Here is a 6575-nt window from a genome sequence, read left to right on the forward strand (position 1 = left end):
AGATTCAATGATGGAAGCTGTAATAACATTAATTCCAAAAAAAGGCAAGGACCCTTTAGATCTAGAATCCTATAGACCAATCTCACTGCTTAATGCAGATGTAAAGCTTCTCGCGAGGGTCCTGGCTACAAGGCTTTCTAGGGTCATTTCCTCTATTGTCCATACAGGATCAGAGTGGCTTTATTCAAAACAAGGGCACACATCACAATTTACATCGACTCTTTTCTAATATTCAGGCCCCTGGGGGGACCGCTCGCTCCATCCTGTCATTGGATGCCTCCAAGGCCTTTGACAGGGTGGAGTGGCGCTTCCTCTGGAAGGTTCTGGCAAGGATGGGCTTTGGGGACAAGTTTATAGGTACTCTCAAGTTATTGTATAGATCTCCAAGGGCAAAATTGAGTCTTAATGGAATTCCTGAGTAGTAGTATTGACTTATATAGAGGCACGCGGCAGGGCTGTCCATTATCTCCCTTGTTATTCGATATTTATATCGAACCCCTTGCGATGGCCTATCAGGCAGGATGATCAGGTTAAAGGATTTGGTACGCTAGGATCACAAGACCGTATCTCCTTATATGCGGATGATGTTCTTTTTTTTATAGACCATACGGAAATTACTCTTCCTAGGATTATTCAAATGGTTAAAGCATTTGGTGAGGTTTCCGGTCTTCTTATAAATTGGGCCAAGACCAGCTTGATGCCAATAGACCCCCTGCCACAGAAAGAGGTTCTTGTGACACAGTTGGACATTGTTGACACCTTTCAATACTTGGGTTTGACTATATCACCCCGGGTTGAAAATTTTGTACAACTTAATTTGATTCCCATAATGGTAAGGCAGTAGAGCTAAAATAGGGATCTGGCTGAGACTTCCCTTATCTAGAGCTGACCGAGTTTCATTGGTTAAAATGGTGATACTACCACAATTTCTTTATGTGCTCAGGAATACACCTATTTGGATACAAGATAAGTATTTTAAACTCATGGAAAGAATAATTAATGATTTAATATGGGGAAGAAAGCGAGTTCGAATAAAGCTGGAATATTTGTATAAATCAGTGGAGTGCGGGGGATTAAATCTCCCCTACTTTAAAGGGTATTTTATTGCAGCCCAGCTATTGAGGTGCTATGAATCAGAGAACAGCGCACTGCTGGGGAAGTTGGTAACCAGTCACGCTCATAATAATATTTTTACCCTGTTGGAATCCGGGCTATTGAAGAGCTATGAGCAAGGCTATAGAGAGACTATAAAACTACTCCTGAAACGTAGGGCTACAACTAGGACATGGTTGAAGGTGAAGGGTTCACTTACATTTACGCCTCTTTGGCATAATGTGTATCTACAAAGGCTAGATGATATTGCAGCTGACACATTTTGGCAGAAGAATAAAATTCTGTATATTTCACAGGTAGTTAAGGATAGAGATATTAACCATTTATAGAGATGACACATAATATAGAAAACCTTTCATGGTTTAGGTATTTCCAATTGCGCTCAGTACTATCCAGTCTGGACGATAAACTAGGTGTTGGATATAGATAATTCATCTTTTTTGAATGATTAGGTAGGGGGTACACTGTCTAGAATAAAGATTTCAAATATATATAAGTTATTACTTAAGGCACGGTTTAGTGATACACAGTCACCAGGACAAAGAACGTGGGAGATGGATTGTCCGAATTTACAATTAGAAGGGTGGGAGAATATTTTTGGGAACTTAGGCTCACTATCCCAGACCTTTAACCATGTTTTAGTACAATTTTATATTTGCCATAGATTATATATCACTCCTTTATGGATGAATAAATGTGGATTAAGAGACACGTCCAACTGCACTAAATGCGATACCGTAGGAGCGGATTTTCTTCATATGATATGGACTTGTCCAGAACTCATAAACTATTGGAATGCTATAAATAATTGTATTATGTATAAACTAAAAATTCGAATCCCCTTTGAACTACAAGTATTCGTGCTTAATGATCTTTCCAAACTAAATAATCATAACTATCAAAAGATCCTCCTGAGTAGGATACTGATGTTGGCCAGAGTCCTGATCAGTCGGACCTGGTTCGCTCGATATACTCCAGATATAAATACATGGATAAATCTAATTAATAAGGTAAAAAATTATGAGAAAATCCTGTATAAACAGAGGGAAGCTGAGGAGAAGTGGACTAAGATATGGGCCGGTTGGAGGACCTGATTAGTTGTGATAAAAAATTTTTTTTTTTTTTTTTTGACGCACCACGGTAGGAGGGGAGGGGTTAGGGAATCAGGGTTGGGGGGGAATTGCATCCTTTTTTCTATTTGTAGTGTTTTGATATATTAATTAATAAAGATAATCAATTTAAAAAAAAAAAGTTATAAGAAATGGGTGCAAAGCAAGGAAAGGTCTCTTCACCCCCTCCGTATGTAGGAGAAACATGTAAGGATTATGTAGCCCGGGTCTGTGGGACTGATTATTATTTAGTTACTTCCTGGGTGGATAATATGGCAGGATGGACAAAGGGGATGAAGAGTATAAATTTGTTCCCTCGGGAAAGGGCTAATGACACCTTCCATATGAATATGGTAAAAGGGTTGAGTTTGGGTGACACTAAAGCTTACCCATATTATGGTCCAGACATCCAGTGGGACATGCAGTATATGAAGTCTGGAGGAGAAAATTGGCATACTTATGCACCATATTGGTATGATAGATCAAATAAAAGGTTAAGAAACAGAAGGCAGAGAACCAGGAGGGATATAAAAGAAACATAAGTTAGAAAAAGAATTTACAATAGGGCTCCTCCCTATTTAGGAAATATCCCACAGATATATCCATCCCTTTCAAAAGATGACTTAGATTTACTGGCTGGATATACTGCTAACAACATCCAACCACCTACAGCTCCCCAGCTCCCGCAGCCACTTCCGCAGTTGAGTGGTCAGGATCGTGCTGTTGGTGATGGGGATGTCATATCTCCCATGCGCCTCAGATCACAAAAGTCTTTTCCGAAACCTGAACGTATACCGCATCATGATGAGGACAGTGACCTTGAGGAACAGTTCCCTTTTATGTCTGTAGGGGACACCTTGTTAAAGAAACCTATTGAAGTAGATGATATTAATAAGATTGTTATCATACCCATAGCCACTGTGGTTCCAGACATATCATCTGTTGCCTTCACATTAAAATTTTGCCAGTATACTTGGTATAAAATGCCTCAGGGTTGTGTAGACTCCCTAGTAGTCTACTCCATTGTCCTTCAAGTTACGCTGCGCCCTTGGACTGCCCCTCATGGTTCTGTCCTTCTACAATATGTGGACGATATCCTCATATGTAGTTCTACTCGGGAGGCCTGCCAGGCAGACTGTGTTAGTTTAATACTGTGGTTATGTGAATGTGGTCACAAAGTTTCTAGGAAGAAATTACAATAGTGTATGGAAACTGTTGAGTATTTGGGCTTTGTTCTCAGTAAAGGTAAGAGGAAAATCAGCCATGCCAGAATTACTGCCGTACTGGGTCTGCCCCGCCCACAAACCAAGAAAGACATGTTGACCTTTCTTGGTATGATTGGTTACTGCCACCAATGGATTGCTGATTGTTTCTACTATGATAATATTCTGAGACAAGCCACTAATACTGATATGCCTGACTTCATTAAATGGTCTAATGGAATGTTACAAGCTTTTAGTCATTTGAAATGTGCAATGGTTTCAAGTCCTGGTTTGGGCCTACCCGACTATGGCGTGATGTTTCACTTATTTGCCAGGGACAACTGTAAAACCATGGCGGGAGTCCTGGTGCAAGATCATGGAGGCAAATTCCGCCCTGTTGCTTTTTTCTCAAAAGTGGTTCACGTACAGGTTCAGGGCATGCCTGCGTGTCTCAGGAGTTTGTCAGCCTGTGTTATGGTTGCTGAGATGGCCACGCCTATCACCCTAGGTCATCCCACCACTCTGCATACCTCACGCAATGTTCAGGCCCTCTTGAAGAATATACATACACAACATATGTCAGCACAAAGACTAAGTGGATATGAAGTTTTGTTGCTATCTAATCCTCAACTTCATATCAAATACTCAGCACCCACATTCGGTCCAATGGCTATACTGAATGCCCTACTTGGCTACAAGGGAGAACAGGATGATTTGCCTCCTCCCCATGCATGTACTGAACTTATACATGAACATACCTCACCTAGGCCTGACTTGAAGTCCACACCCATTGAAGGAGCACCTGATATTTTTGTGGATGGATCCTGTTCCCACCCTAATGACAATACTTATAATGCAGGATACGCTGTGGTTCAACTCCCTGATGTTATACTGGAATCGAATCCTATACCTTTTCAGTCAGCCCAAGCAGCTGAACTGATTGCCCTCACTAGAGCTTGTTGTCTTTTTGAGGGGAAAGATGTGAATGCATACACCGATTCGAAGTATGCCTTTGGGGTTGTACATGATCATGGGGTAATCTGGCAGAGGAGAGGCTTCATAGCTGCAGATGGGAGACAAATCTCACATTCCACCCTAGTACATGATCTCCTGGCCGCCATCCAATTACCAAGCAAAGTTGCTATTATCCATTGTAAGGCACATACTGGTCTCCTTGAAGTCTGGTCGAAGGCTAACAATACACAATCTTTTATTCCCTTGTATGACTTCTGTGGGGAGTGTCAGAAATTAGGAAGTAGCAGGGATAATATTGGAATAATTACTATTAATGTGACTGTAGCAGAGACTTGTTTTACCTTTTCCCAGGATATGACTTTAATTTATCTGACCATTCCAGATCAATTCAGTCCCATATTCAAGCGTTACATGAAATTGCTAATAATATCAAGAAAGATTTTGATTTATCCTCTTGGTGGGACTGGTTACTGAGCTGGCTGCCGGATTTGAGTTGGTTAAGAACATTATATGTCAGTATTATAATTGCTTCCTTGATTGTCATATGTTGTTGTATCCAATGTATCCCTTCCCTTATACAGATGTTTTGTGTAATGTGTCCAAAACACACAGACCCTGGACAATCAAATGCTACTTACTTCTCTATGAGAGAAAAGAAGATAAGAGGGGATTGAAGGGTTAAATAGAATAAGCTATATGATCTGTATGAAGGACAGGATGCTGGGTGACATCATACTAGAGGGTGAATATATTTGCGTTGACCTTCTGTCCATATAAGGAACTGTTCCTAGTCAGCACTATTGTAATGTGAGCCACAGCTGTTTCCTGTATGTATGTATGTATATATAAGAGGCCGTATGGTCAAGATTAAAACAGAGCTGTTTCTGACATCATACTGGATGTGTCAATGATAGTTCTCCAGGCCTGTCTTTGGAGTAGGAGGAGGAATTAGGGTGCATTCAGAAGCAGATTTCTTTCAAGGACCATGCAATTTTTTGCAAATCTGACCAGTGTCACTTTATGTGGCAAGTAACTTTAAAACGCTTTTACTTATCCAGGCCATTCTGAGATTGCTTTTTCGTCACATATAGTTTTTCATGACACTGGTATAATGGAGTAAAAAAAAAAAAAAACATTTTTATTTATAAAAAAAGATACCAAATTTACCAAAAATTTGGAAAAATTAGTAAATTTACAAATTTCTATTTCTCTACATTTATAATAGATAGTAATACCTCCAAAAATAGTTATTATTTTACATTCCCCATATGTCTACTTCATGTTTAGATCATTTTGGGAATGACATTTTATTTTTTGGGGGACGTTACAAGGCTTAGAAGTTTAGAAGCAAATCTTGATATTTTTCTGAACATTTCTAAAACCCACTTTTTCAGGACCAGTCCAGGTCTGAAGTCATTTTGTGAGGCTTACATAATAGAAACCACCAAAAAATTACCCCATTTTGCAAACTACACCCCTCAAGGTATTCACTCAAAACTGATTTTACAAACGTTGTTAACCCTTTATGTGTTCCACAAGAATTAATGGAAAATAGATATAACATTTCAAAATTTCACTTTTTTAGCAGATTTTCCATTTGAATAAATTTTTCCCAGTTACAAAGCAAGGGTTAACAGCCAAACAAAACTTATGGCCCTGATTCTGTAGTTTACAGAAACACCCAAATATGGTTGTAAACTGCTGTACGGGCACACGGCAGGGCGCAGAAGGAAAGGAATGCCATACTGTTTTTTGGAAGGAAGGTTTTGCTGGACTGAATTTTTTGACACCATGTCCCATTTGAAGCCCCCCTGTCACCACCAGTTCTGTGAGAAGGTCTGTCAGACGTTCTTCTCTACCTCTTGCATGACGTTCTTTGTTTTGGTTTCATGTTGTTATCGCCTTTCCCTCTCCCAGGTGTCACCTATTTAGACTAATTGTCTCCCTTTATATTCCCTCCCATACTGCCTCACTTTGCGGTTTATACTGCTTCCTGGATGAGGTGTTCACTGCTGGAGGCTGCTGCTGCTGTTTGCTAAGATAAGTCTTTTTCTTTATTTGTGTTTCCTTGCTGGCTTGATTCTAGGTGACCCTGACTCCGTCCGTATTAAGTGCAGGGAGCCGGTGGTCGTGTCCCCTCACTATTATAGGGTCTTCAGGTGTCACACAGTCTTAG

The sequence above is a fragment of the Bufo gargarizans genome, chromosome 2 (genome assembly GCF_014858855.1).
Source record: "Bufo gargarizans isolate SCDJY-AF-19 chromosome 2, ASM1485885v1, whole genome shotgun sequence".
In the NCBI taxonomy this organism is placed as follows: Eukaryota; Metazoa; Chordata; class Amphibia; order Anura; family Bufonidae; genus Bufo; species Bufo gargarizans.